Here is a 16,716-nt window from a genome sequence, read left to right on the forward strand (position 1 = left end):
CAGGAGTCAGAGGTTTCAGTGAGCCAAGATCATACCACTGCACTCCAGCCTGGGTGACGGAGTGAGACCCTGTCTCAAAAAAATAAAACAAAAATAAATAGAAACAAACAAAAAAAATAAAACGCGATCCTCCTCTAGAAACAAAAATAAACACAAAAACTCTTCAACACGGAATATAAAACCCTACAGAGCCAGCTCTGTATACCATTCCTCTTCACATTATCCTGCTCCTCTCATTACTTGCATTACTTGTGACATTCCAGCCACTCTGGCTTTTCTTTAACCCTGAGAGATCTCCATTATTTATTCAAATAATTATTCCTTTCCATTTCTTTCTCTCTCTGTCTCTCTCTCACTCTTTTCCCTTGAACTTTAGTTATCTGGGTGTTAGCACTTTTACTCTCTCAACCTAAATAATAGATAGAGAGGCTCTCTAAAAGAAGATATTTATTCAGAAATAGAGCATTGCAATAGAAATACATGTGTCATAGTAAACTATGTGCATGTGCATATTCAGGGAAGTAAAGAAAGACAAAGGTTTTTAAAGGAAACATGGGGAGGATTGTATAATTGTTTTGAGATAATTATCCTTGGTTACAATAATCAATAACAAGGTGATGCTAGTTTGCGGTTAAACAGGCAGTTGCTGGGCAGATATACTCAAAGACATATTTTTTTGTGTGTAAAGATGTGATGGCCTTGGTGCAGGCTTGTGGCTTCTGCAGAATCTTTTGTGATAGTTCTTTTTATCAGGGATGTATGCATGAGAACCCTACCTTCATAGACTTCCCTGGCATTATTTGTCAGGGTTTTTTTTTTTTTTTTCCCTAACACAAATGACTGCATTTTGATTCTGACAACTTTTACATTTCCCTCTTTTGATCAAGATCTTTCTTTAAAACCATCATTGATCAATCATCCTGTAGTTAGGTTTTGATTGCCCCTTGATCCTGGAATGGACTTGTCTTGGTTTGGACTGGTCTGGTGCAGTGAGCAAAGATTGCATCACTGCTCTCCAGCCTGGGTGACAGAATGAGACTCTGTCTCAAAAAAATAAAATAAATAAATAAATAAAAATAGTGAACTGAATTCAACAATACATTAAAAAGATCATTCATCAGGATCAAGTGGTATTTATTCCAGGGATGCAAGAATGTTTCAATGTATGTAAATAAATAAATGTGATACACCAAATTTACAGAACCAAGAACAAAAACCATACAATCATTTCAATAGATGCTGAAAAAGCATTTGCTAGAATTCAACATCCCTTTATGACAAAAACCCTCAGCAAACTGGGATAGGAGAAACATACCTGAAACTAAAGAAACTAAAGAACTATATATGACAAGCCCACAGCCAACATTGAACTGAACATGAAAAAATTGAAAGCCTTTCCTTTAAAATCTGGAACAGGACAAGGATGGCCACTTTCATCACTTTTATTCAACATAATACTTGAAGTCCTGGCCGGAGCTGTCAGGAAAGAGAGAGAAATAAAAGGCATCCAAATTGGAAAGGAAGATGTCAAATTAGCCTTGTACTCAGAGGGCATGATCTTATATTTAGAAAAACATAAAGACTCCAAAACTTGTTAGAACCAATACATGAATTCAATAAAGTTGCGAAATACAAAATCATAATATGCAGTATGAGGTGGGGTGCTGAAGTTCCCTGCAGTTACTGTATTGCAGCCTATCTCTCCCTTTAGATCTATTAATATTTGCTTTATATACATAGCTGCTCCAGTTTTGGGTGCATAGATATTCATAATTTTTACATTCTCTTGCTGAATTTACCTCATTATCATTATAGCATTTATATATGGCAACAGCAATCTGAAAAAAAAATCAAGAAAGCAATCCCATTTATAATAGCTATAAAGAATAAAGTATACTATGGCAGGGCATGGTGGCTCAAGCCTGTAATCCCAGCACTTTGGGAGGCTGAGGCGGGCAGATCACGAGGTCAGGAGATCAAGACCATCCTGGCTAACACGGTGAAACCCCGTCTCTACTAAAAATACAAAAAAATTAGCTGGGCGTGGCGGCGGGTGTCTGTAGTCCCAGCTACTCGGGTGGCTGAGGCAGGAGAATGGCGTGAACCTGGGAGGCGGAGCTTGCAGTGAGCCAAGATCACACCACTGCACTCCAGCCTGGGTGACAGAGCGAGACTCCGTCTCAAAAAAAAAAAAAAAAAAAAGGGTAAAGCATACCTATAAATCAATTTAACCAAAAAAGTGAAAGAAATTTTTTTGCTCAGGATTGCTTTGGTGATTTGGCATCTTTTGTGGTTCCATACTAATTTTAGCACTGTTTTTTCTATTTCTGTGAAGAATATCACTGGTAATTTGATAGGGATAGCATTGAATGTGTGAATTTTCTTCTGTATAAACAATTATAAAATGCTGATGAAAGAAATTGAAGAAGACACAAAAAAGAAAGGATATTCCATGTTCATGAATTGGAGGAAGAATTCTTATTGTTAAAATGACAATTCTACCCCAAATGATTTACAGATTCAATGCTAACCATATCAAAATACAAGTGATTTTCTTCACAGAAAGAGAAAAAACAATGCTAAAATTTGTATGGAACCACAAAAGATGTCAAACAGCCAAAGCAATCCTGAACAAAAAGAAGAAAGCTGGAAGCATCACACTATCTGACTTTAAAATACACTACAACACTGTATCAGCAAGATACTGGCTAAAAACAGATGCATAGGCCAATGGAAAAGAATGGAGAACCCAGATATAAAGCCACACATTTACAGCCAACTCATTTTTGACAAAGGCACCAAAAACATACAATGGGAAAAGGACAGTCTCTTCAATAAATGGTGCTGGGAAAACTGAATGTGCAGAAGAATGAAACTAGACCCCTATCTCTTACCATATACTGAAATCAACTCCAGATGGATTGAAAACTTAAATGTAAGACCTGAAATTATAAACCCACTAGAGGGAAACATAAAAGAAACACTTGAGGACAGTTGTGTAGGCAGAGATTTTATAGTTAAGACCTCAAAAACACCGCCAACAAAAACAAAAACAGATAAATGGAACTATATTAAACTAAAAAGTTTCTGCACAGCAAAGGAAACAATCAACAAACTGATTGGGTTTCTCCCACAGAATGGGAGAAAATATATGTGAACTATCCCTCAGACAAGGAATTAATAACCAAAATACATAACGAGCTCAAACAACTTAATAGGAAAAAAGCAAATACTTACATTTTAAAATGGGCAATAATCCTAGCACTTTGGGATTCTGAAGCACAGGGATCATTTGTGCCCAGGATTTCAAGGTTATGGTGAACTATGATCATGCCACTGCCCTCAAGCCTGGGCAACAGAGTGAGACCCCATCTCTCAAACAAAAGGGGAGGAAGGCAAAAGATCTGAATAGACATTTCTCAAAAGAAGACATGCAAATGGCCAAGAGGTATAGTTTAAAAATGCTGAGCATCACTAATCATGAGAGACATGCAAATCAAAACTGCAAGGAGGCTGGGCCCAGTGGCTCATGCCTGTAATCCCAGCAGTTTAGGAGGCCGAGGCAGGCGGACCACTTGAGGTTATGAGTTCAAGACCAGCCTGGCCAACAAGGCGAAAGCCAGTCTCTACTAAAAATACAGAAAATACCCGGGAATGGTGGCATGCACCTGTAATCCCAGCTACTAGGGAGGCTGAGGCAAGAGAATCACTTGAATTCGGGAGGCAGAAGTTGCAGTGAGTTGAGATCACACCACTGTACTCCAACCTCAACAGCAGAGCAAGACTTCGGTTCAAAAAAAAAAAAAAAGACCAAAAAAACCCTACAGTGAGATACCATCTCACCACAGTTAAAATGGCTTTTATCAAAAAGAAAGGAGCTTTTTCACACCGGATTTGCCACCAGAACACAGGTGTCACGAAAACTACCCCTAAAAGCAAAAATGGATAAAGGAAAAGACTCATATCAACATTGTTGTCACTGGACATGTAGATTTGGGCAAGTCCACCACTACTGGTCATCTGATCTACAAATGCAGTGGCATCGACAAAAGAACCATTGAAAAATTTGAGAAGGAGGCTGCTGAGATGGAAAAGGGCTCCATCAAGTATGCCCAGTTCTTGAATAAGCTGAAAGCTGAGCGTGAATGTGGTATCACCATTGATATCTCCTTGTGGAAATTTGATACAAGCAAGTACTATGTGACTATCATTGATGCCCCAGGACACAGAGACTTCATCAAAAACATGATTACAGGGATGTCTCAGGCTGACTGTGCTGTCCTGATTGTTACTGCTGATGTTGGTGAATTTGAAACTGGTATCTCCAAGAACTGGCAGACCCAAGAGCATGCCCTTCTGTCTTACACACTGGGTGTGAAACAATTAATTGTTGGTGTTCACAAAATGGATTCCACCGAGCCACCCTATAGAGAGAAGAGATATGAGAAATCATTAAGGAAGTCAGCACTTACATTAAGAAAATTGGCTACACCCCTGACACAGTAGCATTTGTGCCAATTTCTAATTGGAATAGTGACAACATGCTGGAGCTAAGTGATAACATGCCTTAGTTCAAGAGATGGAAAGTCACCCATAAGGATGGCAATGCCAGTGGAACCATGCTGCTTGAGGTTCTGGACTGCATCCTACCACCAACTCATCCAACTGACAAGCCCTCGTTCCTGCCCCTCCAGGATGTCCACAAAATTGGTGGTATTGGTACTGTTCCTGTTGGCCGAGTGGAGACTGGTGTTCTCAAACCTGGTATGGTAGTCACCTTTGCTCCAGTCAACGTTACAACAGAAATAAAATCTGTCAAAATGCACCATGAAGCTTTGAGTGAAGCTCTTCCTGGGCACAATGTGGGCTTCAATGCCAAGAATGTGACTGTCAAGGATGTTCATCATGGCAACGCTGCTGGTGACAGCAAAAATGACCCACCAATGGAAGCAGCTGGCCTCACTGCTCAGGTGATTATCCTGAACCATCCAGGCCAAGTCAGCGCTGGCTATACCCCTGTGCTGGATTGCCACATGGCCCACATTGCATGCAAGATTGCTGAGCTGAAGGAAAAGATTGATCGCTGTTCTGGTAAAAAGCCAGAAAATGGCCCTAAATTCTTGAAGTCTGGTGATGCTGCCATCATTGATATGGTTCCTGGCAAGCCCATGTGTGTCGAGAGCTTCTCAGACTAAACACCTCTGGGTCACTTTGCTGTTTGTAATATGAGACAGACAGTTGCCATAGGTGTCATCAAAGCAGTGGACAAGAAGGCTGCTGGAACTGGCAAGGTCACCAAGTTGCCCGGAAAGCTCAGAAGGCTAAATGAATATTATCCCTAATACCTGCCACCCGGTCTTAATCAGTGGTGGAAGAATGGTCTCAGAACTGTTTGTTTCAATTGGCCATTTAAGTTTAGCACTAAGAGACTGATTAATGATAATAATGCATCGTAAAACCTTCAGACAGAAAGGAGAATGTTGTGTGGACCACTTTGATTTTCTTTTTAGCGTGTGGCAGTTTTAAATTATTAGTTTTTAAAATCAGTACTTTTTAATGGAAACAACTTGACCAAAAATCTGTCACAGAATTTTGAGACCCATTAAAAGGTTTAATGAGGGGGGAAAAAAAAAAAAAGGAAGGAAATAGCAGATATTGGCATGGATGTGGAGAAAGAGGAACCCTCATAACTGTTGATGGGAAGATAAATTAGTAGAGCCATTATGGAAAACTTTGTGGAGTTTCCTCAAAAAAACTAAAAAATAGACCAGGCATGGTGGCTCATGCCTGTAATCCCAGAACTTGGGGAGGCCGAGGCAGGTGGATCATCTGAGGTCAGGAGTTTGAGACCAGCCTGGCCAACATGGTGAAACCCTGTCTTTACAAAAAATACAAAAAATTGGCTGGGCATTGTGGCAGGTGCCTGTAATCCCAGCTACTTGGGAGGCTGAGGCATGAGAATCACTTGAACCCAGGAGGTGGATATTGCAGTGAGTCGAGATGGCACCATTGTACTCCATCTTGGGTGACAGAGCAAGACTCCATCTCAAAAAAGAAAAAGAAAAAAAAAAAAACCCGAAAACATAGAACTACCATATGATCCAGCAATTTCACCATTGGGTATATAGCCAAAAGAAAGGAAATCAACACATCAAAGAGGTATCTGCATTCCCACGTTTATTGCAGCACCTTTCACAACAGTCAAAATATGGAATTGATCTAAGTGCTCCTTAGTGGATGACTCAATAAAGAAAACAGATATATATATATATACACACACACACACACACACACAATGAATCATTATTCAGCTATTAAAAAAAATGAAATCCTGTCATTTGCATCAACATGCTAAGTAAAATAAGCCAAGCACAGAAAGACATATATCACATATTCTCACTCACATGTGGGAGCTATAAAAGTGGATTTTATGCAGATAGAAAGTTGGCTGGTGGTTACCAGAGGCTGGGAAAGGTATGGTTACAGGGGGAATGAAGACAGGTTAATTAATGGATACAAATATACAGTTAGAGAAGTAAGATGTGGTAGTCAATAGATCAGTAGGGTGACTATAGTTAACATTAATCAATTGAACATTTCAAAACAGCTGGCAAACAATAATTTGAATGTTCATAGTAAAAAGAAAAGATAAATATTTAAGATGATAGATATCCAAGGATTCCTACAGGTAGCTGGAAAGAGACCACAGACATTGAGGGAAGCTCACTCAGGATCTGCTCCTCACCCTGTCTCTCTGGCAAAGTAGTAAGTGAGGTGCTGAGCAGAATGAGCTATTTTGTGGTTTCCACTGTGAGCAGCCCTGTCCCTTACTCAGTGGCTTGTCCTGCAGTGGTGATGGCCAAATAGAAGCAGCTGTGGCCCACATCACTCACAAAAAGTAAGGAAAGCTGCAAGTGGATACAGCACCTTCAACTGAAATATCCAGGTTTTCACAATGGGACTGACTAGACAATCAACTTGAACAGCTGAGTCGACTGAACTGCAGATATGGAAGCTGTCCCTGCCCCCTGCCCTGCGTCCACCAAGCTCCCTCCCAGGGAGAGATCAGGTCTTTATAAGCCTGGCTGGAGTAACTGAAGGCTCCCCACAGGAAGGCCCCACCCAGTGAGGAGGACTTGATCGGGGTCTGCTTAAAGAGTAGAATTCTTAAGGAGAATGAAGAAAAGCAGGTTGGGGAAATGGCCCACCCGGGAGTAGCACAAAGCCAAAGAAACCCCCACCCCTAGCAAAGGAAGTGGTGAATGATCATGCAACCCTGCCCAGGAAACCATGCTTCTCCCACAGATCTTTGCAACCCACAGATCAGGAGATCCCCTCATGAGCCCATACCTCTAGGGCCTTGGGTCCTATATAGAGAGCTCTGTGGAGTCTTGGCAGAGTAGCCACTCAGGCACTCACAGAGACCCAAGACTTTTACATACTCTAGCCCCCAAATCCTTGGTGAGGCAGCAGATCTGTTCATACATTCCCCTAGGAAGGGGGCTGAATCCAGGGAGCCAAGAAGTGTCATTCTGCAGGCTCCTCTTCCACAGCACCTCACAAGTTAAGACACACTGACTTGGAATTCCAGCCAGCCAGGGGCAACAGGCTGAGCCTGCCTGAGATAGGAAGGAGTTCCCCCGGGAAGGGTGGGCACTATTTCCGTAGTGCAGTCAACTCAGTATTCCCACCTGCCAGCTCTGGAGAGTGCAGGTGGTCAGGGCAAGGAGGGGACCCCCTAATGCAGCACATTTGCCTAGCCAGATTGTGCCCAGACTGCCTCTTTAAGCAGACCCCAATCAAGTCCTCCTCACTGGGTGGGGCCTTCCTGTGGGGAGCCTGCAGTTACTCCAGCCAGGCTTATAAAGACCTGTTCTCTCCCTGGGAGGGAGCTTGACTGGGACAAGGTAGGGGGCAGGGATGGCTTCCATATCTGCAGTTCAGTCGACTCAGCTGTTCAAGCCTGCCAGCTCTGGAGAGTCTAGGCATCTGGACAAAGAGTACCCCTGCCAACACAGCAAACCTGCCCTACCAAAAAGCAGCCAGACTGCTTCTGTAAGTGTGTCCTGAATTCTATTCCCCCTACTGGGTGAGACCTCCCAAAAGGGGTCTCCAAACACCTCCTACAAGAGTGTTCAGGCCAGGGAAAGGTCAGTACTTCTCTGGGACAGAGCTTTCAGAGGAAAGAGCAGGCTGGCATCTTTGCTGTTTCACAGACTTCGCTGATGATACTTCCAGGTACAGGAAAAACTGAGGCAACTAGGGTCTGGAGTGGACCTCAAGAAAACCACAGCAGCCCTATGGTTGCTAAGTCAGCGCCCTGTTAAGAGAAAAACAAACAAATGGAAAACTACAACAACATCAACCAAAAATACCCCACAAAAAGCCCACTCAAAGGTCAGCAACCTCAAAGGTTGCAGGTAGATAAGCCCACAAAGATGACACTGAATCAATAAAACAATTCTGAAAACTCAAAAAGGTGGAGGGCCTCTTCTCCAAATGACTGCAATAACTCTACAGCAAGAGGACAGAACTGGGCAGAGTCTGAGATGGCTGAATTGACAGAAGTAGGCTTCAGAAGATGGGTAATAACAAACTTTGCTGAGCTAAAGGAGCATGTTGTAACTCAATGCAAAGAAGCCAAGAATCACAATAAAACAATACAGGAGCTACTAACTAGAATAGCCAGTTTAGAGAGGAAGATAACTGACCTGATGGAGCTGAAAAACACAACATGAGAACTTCACAATGCAATCAGAAGTATCAATAGCAGGATAGACCAAGCAGAGAAAAGAATCTCAGAGGTTGAACACTATCTTTCTGAAATAAGACAGACCAACAAGAATGAAGAAAAAATAATAACAAAGGATTAACAAACTATTTGAGAAATATGGGATTATGTAAAAAGACTGAATCTAGGACTGATTGTGGTACCTGAAAGAGACAGGGAGAACAGAACCAAGTTGGAAAACATACTTCAGGACATCATCCAGAAAAACTTCCCCAACCTAGCAAGACAGGCCAACATTCAAATACAGGAAACCCAGAGAACCCAGTAAGATACTCCATAAGAAGATCAACCCTAAGACATATAATCATCAAATTCTTCAAGGTCAAAATAAAGGAAAAAATGTTAAGGGCAGTCAGAGAAAAAGGCCATGTCATCTAAAAACGGAAGCCCATCAGAGTAACAGTGGGCCTCTCAGTGGAAACCCTACAAGCCAGAAGAGATTGGAGGCCAATATTTAACATTCTTAAAGAGAAGAATTACCAACCCAGAATTTAATATCTGGCCATACTAAGCTTCATAAGAGAAGGAAAAATGAGATCCTTTTCAGACAAGCAAATGCTAAGGGAATTTGTCACCACTGGGCCTGCCTTGCAAGAGCTCCTCCTGAAGGAAGCACTAAACATGAAAAGGAAAAACTGTTACCTGCCACTACAAAAACACACTAAAGTACACAGACTAGTGACACTGTGAAGCAACTACATAACTGAAATATGCAAAATAACTGAAATCATAACAGTCTCTCAGACCACAGCGAAATCAAATTAGAACTCAAGGTTAAGAAATTCACTTGAAACCACACAACTACATTGAACAACCTGTTCCTGAATGACTACTGGGTAAATAATAAAATTAAGGCAGAAATCAAGAAGTTCTTTGAAACTAATGAGAACCAAGAAACAATGTACTAGAATCTCAGGGATGCAGCTAAAGCAGTGTTAAGAGGAAAACTTATAGCACTATAAATAATAAACAAGTCTGTAAAATAACCAGCTGACATCATGATGACAGGATCAAATTCACACATAACAATATTAACCTTAAATGTAAATGGGCTAAATAAATGCCCCATTTAAAAGACACTGAGTGACAAGCTGGCTAAAGAGGAGACCCATAGGTATGCTATCTTCAAGGGACCCATCTCACATGCAGACACACATAGGCTCAAAAGAAAGGGGTGGAGGAAAATTTACCAAGCAAATGGAAAACAGAAAAAATCTGGGGCTATAATCTTAGTTTCTGACAAAACAGACATTAAACCAAAGATCAAAAAAGACAAAGAAGGGCATCACACAATGGTAAAGTGTTTGATTCAACAAGAAGAGGTAACTATCCTAAATATATATGCACCCAATACAGGAGCATCCAGATTCAATTCACAAAGCAAGTTCTTAGAGTCCTACAAAAAGATCTTGACTCCCACACAATAATAGTGGCAAATTTTAACACCTCACTGTCAATATTAGGGACATAATCGAGACAGAAAACTAACGAAGATATTCAGGACCCGAACTCAGCTCTGGATCAAGTGAACCTGATAAATATCTACAGAACTCTCTACCCCAAAACAACAGAATATACATTCTTCTCATTGCCACATGGCACTTACTCTAAAATTTATCACATAATCAGAAGTAAAACATTCAGCAAATGCAAAATAACTGAAATCATAACAGTCTCTCAGACCACAGCGAAATCAAATTAGAACTCAAGATTAAGAAATTCACTCGAAACCACAAAACTACATTGAACAACCTGTTCCTGAATGACTACTGGGCAAATAAAAAAATTAAGGCAGAAATCAAGAAGTTCTTTGAAACTAATGAGAACCAAGAAACAATGTACCAGAATCTCAGGGATGCAGCTAAAGCAGTGTTGAGGGAAATTTATAGCACTAAATGCCCACATCAAAAAACTAGGAAGATATCTAATTAACAACCTAACATCACAACTAAAAGAACTAGAGAACCAAGAGCAAACAAACCCTAAAGCTAGCAGAAGACAAGAAATAACCAAGATCAGAGTTGAACTGAAGGAGATAGAGACACGAAAAACTCTTCAAAAAAATCAATGAATCCAGGAGGTTTTTTTTAAAAAAAGTAATCAAATAGATAGGCGGTTACCTAGACTTATAAAGAAGAAAAGAGAAATTAATCAAATAAACACAATCAGAAACAATAAGGGGGATATTACCACTGACCCCACAGAAATATAAACAAACACAGGAGAATACTATAAACACCCCTATGCACATAAACTAGAAAATCTAGAAGAAACTGATAAACACCCTCCCAAGACTGCATCAGGAAGAAATTGAATCCCTGAATAGACCAATGATGAGTTCTGAAATTGAGGCAATAATAAATAGTCTACCAACCCAAAAAAGCCCAGGACCAGATGAATTGATAGCTGAATTCTACCAGAGGTACAAAGAAGAGCTGGTACCATTTCTACTGAAACTATTTTAAACAATTAAAAAGGAGGGACTCCTTCCTCGTTTTATGAGGCTAGTGTCATCCTGATATCAAAACCTGGCAGAGATACCACAAAAAAAGAAAACTTCAGGCCAATATCCCTGAAGAACATTGATGCAAAAATCCTCAATAAAATACTGGCAAACCAAATCCAGACATTTATACAGTCAATAAACATATGAAAAAAAAAAAGCTCAACATCACTGATCATTAGAGAAATGCAAATCAAAACCACATTGAGATACCATCCTATGACAGTCAGAATGGCAATTATTTAAAAGCCAAAACCAACAGATGCTGGTGAGGTTGTAGAGAAACAGAAACACTTTTGTACTGTCAGTGGGAGTATAAATTAGTTCAACCATTGTTGAAGACCGTGTGGCAACTCCTCAAAGATCTAGAGGTACCATTTGACCCAGCAATCCCTTTACTGGGTATATACCCAAAAGGAATGTAAATCATTCTATTATAAAGATACATGCATGCGTATGTTCACTCCAGCACTATTCCCAATAGCAAAGACATGGAATCAGCCCAAATGCCCATCAATGATAGACTAAGGAAAATTTAGTACAAACACACCATGGAATACTATGCAGCCATAAAAAGGAACAAGATCATGTCTTTTGCAGGGACATGGATGGAGCTAGAAGCTGTTATCCTCAGCAAACTAACACAGGAACAGAAAACCAAATACCACATGTCCTCACTTATAAGTGGGAGCTGAACGATGAGAAGACAGGGACACACGGGGGGAACAACACCTACTAGGGCCCACTGGGGGTGGGAGGTGGGGGAGGGAGAAGATCAGGAAGAATAGCTAATGGATGCTGGGCTTAACACCTAGGTGACGAGATGATCTGTGCAGCCAACCACGATGGCACACGTTTACCTATGTAACAAACCTGCACATCCTGCACATGTACCCCTGAACTTAAAATAAAGTTGAAGAAAAAAAGATTATAGATATCCCATCAATCTTGATTCGATTCTGTGAATGTATCAAATTATCACACATACTCCAAAAATATGTACATCTATTATGTAGCAATAAAACAAATACTGAGTTGAAATGATGAGAGTAGGAGGAATATGTGGAAAGGAAGAAAGGAACACTCACATTTTTAGACACCTACTGTGAGCTAGGCACCTACTCAGCATTTTCTCACTTATTCTTGAAAGAATCTTTCCAGATTATTATTGTTAACCCAGGAGGCTGTCAAATTAGAAATGAATCTGTGTCTCAAAAGTTAATGAAACCAGTAACTTATAGAAATAATTGACTTTGCAGGAAGGCAGATAAGAAAAGAAATAATTTGTTGTTAACACTGAAACTCTCTCTGCTTATGAGATAAAGTAACTGACTAACATCAGTTGGAATCAATATGGCCAGTGCAAGTCTGTGCAGAACCAGCTTGCTGACATCACCAGCCTGAATTTACATGACACGTTTCATACTAACTCCCCTAGAATTTTCACATGTGATCCATGAGGTATCATGAAGAGACAACTGCGCATGCCCAGAGACTTTTCAGACCTCCACTTTTCTTCCACCAATCACCTAATCTCAAAATCCACACCCTGAACCTTTTCTAATAAAAATACTGCTTCGAAGCCAGCACAGAGAGACAGATTTGAGCCTCACACTCCTGTCACCTTGCGAGTTAACTTTCAATAAGAAGGCTTTCTTCTCTCAAAATCTGGTATCATAGTATTGGCTTGTAGTGCATTGGGCAGCAAGCTCCCTTTAGCTTGATAACAGAGTCTCAGAGTAGAATGTCTTTCAAATCATCTCTACCCTGCCTCCTGCATCAGCCAGCTAGTCCATGCTCACACATGCCCTGTGCTTTCTCGGCTTTGCTGTCCCATTGCCTGGCCTACAGCAGGCCATGCCCTGGAAGATTCAATTCTGAGGGCAGCCAGTCCTGTGAGAGGGGCCGCCACTGGGCACAACAGGATTGGATCAGCTCTGTGGTTGGGGTGAGATTTGAAGAGAGGTCTCCTCCACCTTCTGCCAGACTGCTGCCTGTCAGGACTCTTCTCTCTCCGACTCTAGCAAAGACTATTTGGAATAGCCAACGTTTGTGAAGTGGAACATATTGCTGGATCTTGAATCATTCCAAGTTTTCCTTAGGGGACACTGCAAGGGATATATTGGAAGACCTGTCCTGGACCCTGCTCCTTTACTTACAAGCCAGCCTGAACTAACCTCTTTGAGGTTAGTCATTGGTAAGATAGGGATGATGAAGATGGTGATGATATGCCATCTCTCCTGTCTATTCTATAGAATGGCCTGAAATCCAATCTGTAACCCGCAAAACCTTTGTACACATACAAAGGTTATTAATAAAATAAACAGCATGTAGCCTTCTACTGGTAGTATAACTTTGGGCAACTTATTTAAACTTTTCTGGGCTTCAGTTTCCTTACATGTAAAATTGGGATAGTAATAATGTATTCCTCTGGTCTATGTGTTCAGGGTTATGAAGTGGTGTTCTAACATTACCTACTATTCACTGGCTAGCAGTACCACTACTTGCCTACAGTAGAACAGAAAGAATTGGAGTTCATTCCTGTGTGTATATATATACATGGTATGTTATGAATATGTCTGTCAAAGAAAGGCTAAAGCACTGGTCCAGATTAAAGGAAACTAAAAAGACATGACATCTCACTGAAATATTAATATATAATTCTAAATTGGATTCTGGATTGGGGAGAAAATGCTATGAAGGACAGTTTGAGGACAATTGGTGAAATTCAAATTTGGACTGTATATGAGATCTTATAAGTATTAAAAGAAATAAAGCAGAAACATTTATAACAGTACCTGGGGTATAGAAAGCACAACAATTAGTCATTACCTATAGGATATAAGCCCTGTTTTGTTCACTACCATATCCCCAGAACCTAGAGCACATAATATGTGCTTAACTAATATTTTTTGAATGAATGAAGAAACTGGGCTCCTACAAGACAGAGCTAAGAACTAGGGTGAGGTGCCCAGGTCCAACTGTCCTTACACACAGGGACTGATTGTCCTTGTTGGTTCCTAGACATTGTTGGTTACCTTAGTGACCCTTGGCATGGAAAACATTCTAAGATTGATCCAATTATTCCAAGTACCTGGTTAACACAACCAAAATTCCTGGCAGCTCTACACATCGAATGCATTGTAATTTACTAACTTACGATTGCTTAGCGTTTTGCCTGGCAAGGGAAGTGGGGTGGATTTTGCTGCTGTCCCCTGCCTCTCAGGAGACAAAGACAGGCTCTGCTTGGCTGAGGAAGAACCTCAGGCCAATGCTCATCCAATAGGAGGGAAGCTAGCCTTTGTGAGGAGGTTCAGTAGGCAGATCTCAGCTGGACGTCGTGCTGCAGAGCGGTCTCAGATGGCTGGTGGGGCGCCGACATGCAGCACCCCTTCTCCAAGCTCTGGCTGGCTAGCACCTGCCACCTAGATCAGTCTGGATGCTGGTCCAGCTCATCACTGTGAGTATCCTCTTCGCCAGATGCTGGGCAGCCGAGGCTGGTCATAGAGCCCAGAATGAGACAGCTGACACCTTAGATAGTATTCAATCTGCTGCTCTCCTTTGACAGATGAGGAAACTAAGGCCTGGAAATGCAAGTTGGCCTGCCCAAGGCCACAGCAGATATTGGCAAAATAAAGACTTAGGGCCAGGGCTCCTGATTCTTAGAAGATGCTCATTACAGTTGGCTCTGTTAGCCTATTTTGAGGGGTAAGGCTCTCAAAGTGAGGCCACCAAGGACTAAGAGACAGTACCTAGAGGTTTCTTCACTCTTACTGACTCTGTAGCCATCCTCTAGTTTCTCTTGAACATTTCTGATGTGGGAAAGTTGAATTGCCAAACCCTAGTGTGGGTAGAATTGGGGAAAGCAAATCTGAGCAGTAGCACCTGGGGGGAAAGCAGCAGTTATATTTTAATAAGATATTTTCTAGGCTGGGCACAGTGGCTCACGCCTGTAATCCCAGTACTTTGGGAGGCCGAGGCAGGCAGATGACCTGAGGTCAGGAGTTCAAGACCAGCCTGGTTAACACGGTGAAACCCCATCTCTACAAAAATACAAAAATTAGCTGGGCATGATGGTGGGTGTCTGTAATCCCAGCTACTCGGGAGGCTGAAGCTGGAGAATTGCTTGAACCCCGGAGGTGGAGGTTGCAGTGAGCCAAGATCACGCCACTGCACTCCAGCCTGGGGAACAAGAGCGAGACTCCATCTCAAAAGAAAGAAAAAACAAAAAGAAAAAAAAGAGATACTTTCTGGATGAAAAAAAAGTAGGCAGAATTAATAGTGAATTGTGTGCAATTTAAGTGCTAAGAAGTAGCATCAACTGGATGTCATCCCTTTCATATTTTCATGAGTAACTTCATCCCAAAAAAGATTTCAGTCCAGGCTTCGTTAATATAATCATTGCTAAAAAAATTCTTTGGGCTCAAACTGGAGAAGGAGAGATTTTTTTCTTTTTCTGTTGAATTCAGATGAAACTAGCATCTTGGAATGCTTGCTCTGGCAGGTACTGAGCCAGGTCCATTCACATTATCATTACCTCATGCAGTTTGCACAGCAATCTGCAGGGAGGGTGGTGTTATTCCCAATTTTACACATTTGAACATTGATACTCAGAGCAGTTAAGTGACAAGCAGCAGTAAGTATGGCATATTAATGGGAAAAGTTTTGCAGACTGAATTCAAATGCCACCCTACCATCCACTAGCTCACAAAAGAAGAATTTCCTGCAGAATGGCAGTAACAATCGTTGATCATTCCTTTACCCCTGACCCCTTGCCTTTAAGAGCTTGTCTGTTTATAAGTAATTTAAGAAGCTATGTTTCTCTCCATCTGTTTAGGCAGAGAAGAGCATATAGAGGGAATTGTGAGTAAGCCAGATTAATGCACCAGAAAAAGTAGAAACTGTACCGGGAACAGGAAGGACGGATTGGCACCAGTGAATTCAAACAATAACCAGGTAGAAGATAAAACAAGGTGTTGTCATGTAATGGATTATCCAAAATTCCCAGTGGGGAGGGCTAGCTATCTGGACTCAATCATCTACTCTGTCTCCCAGAAAAGGGAGTCTCTGGTTGAGCCTTCTGATTGCAATACAAAAGTAAGTAGATAAAATAAACTACACAGTCAAACAAGGTGAACCATCTTAGAAGCAGAACCTGAAGGACCTGGGGAGCAGGAGAGGGAGGTACAGAGGAGCTGGAAGCTGAAAGGAAACAGGCAGGGGGAAAAAATGTGTCTTTGAATTGTATATTAGCAAGGCTCCTCAGCGTCAGTGAGACTTGACCAGTTTGTAACTTTCCGTGTGCAGAAATCCTTCTAACCTGCCAATCTGACCCTTTCATTCTCCTGCTTAAACCTCTTTGCATAAAGCCTACATACTCCTACATGGTTGATGGAGGGCCCCAGGCTCTCCCTCTGGCCTC

General features: G+C 41.4%; 1 pseudogene; it reads left to right on the plus strand.

The window, feature by feature from the left end:
• The first annotated feature begins 1,644 nt into the window (after positions 1–1,644).
• Positions 1,645–5,341, plus strand: LOC117078591 (annotated as a pseudogene).
• The last annotated feature ends 11,375 nt before the right edge of the window (positions 5,342–16,716 follow it).

The sequence above is a fragment of the Trachypithecus francoisi genome, unplaced genomic scaffold, assembly GCF_009764315.1.
Source record: "Trachypithecus francoisi isolate TF-2019V2 unplaced genomic scaffold, Tfra_2.0 Lachesis_group0, whole genome shotgun sequence".
Classification (NCBI taxonomy): Eukaryota; Metazoa; Chordata; class Mammalia; order Primates; family Cercopithecidae; genus Trachypithecus; species Trachypithecus francoisi.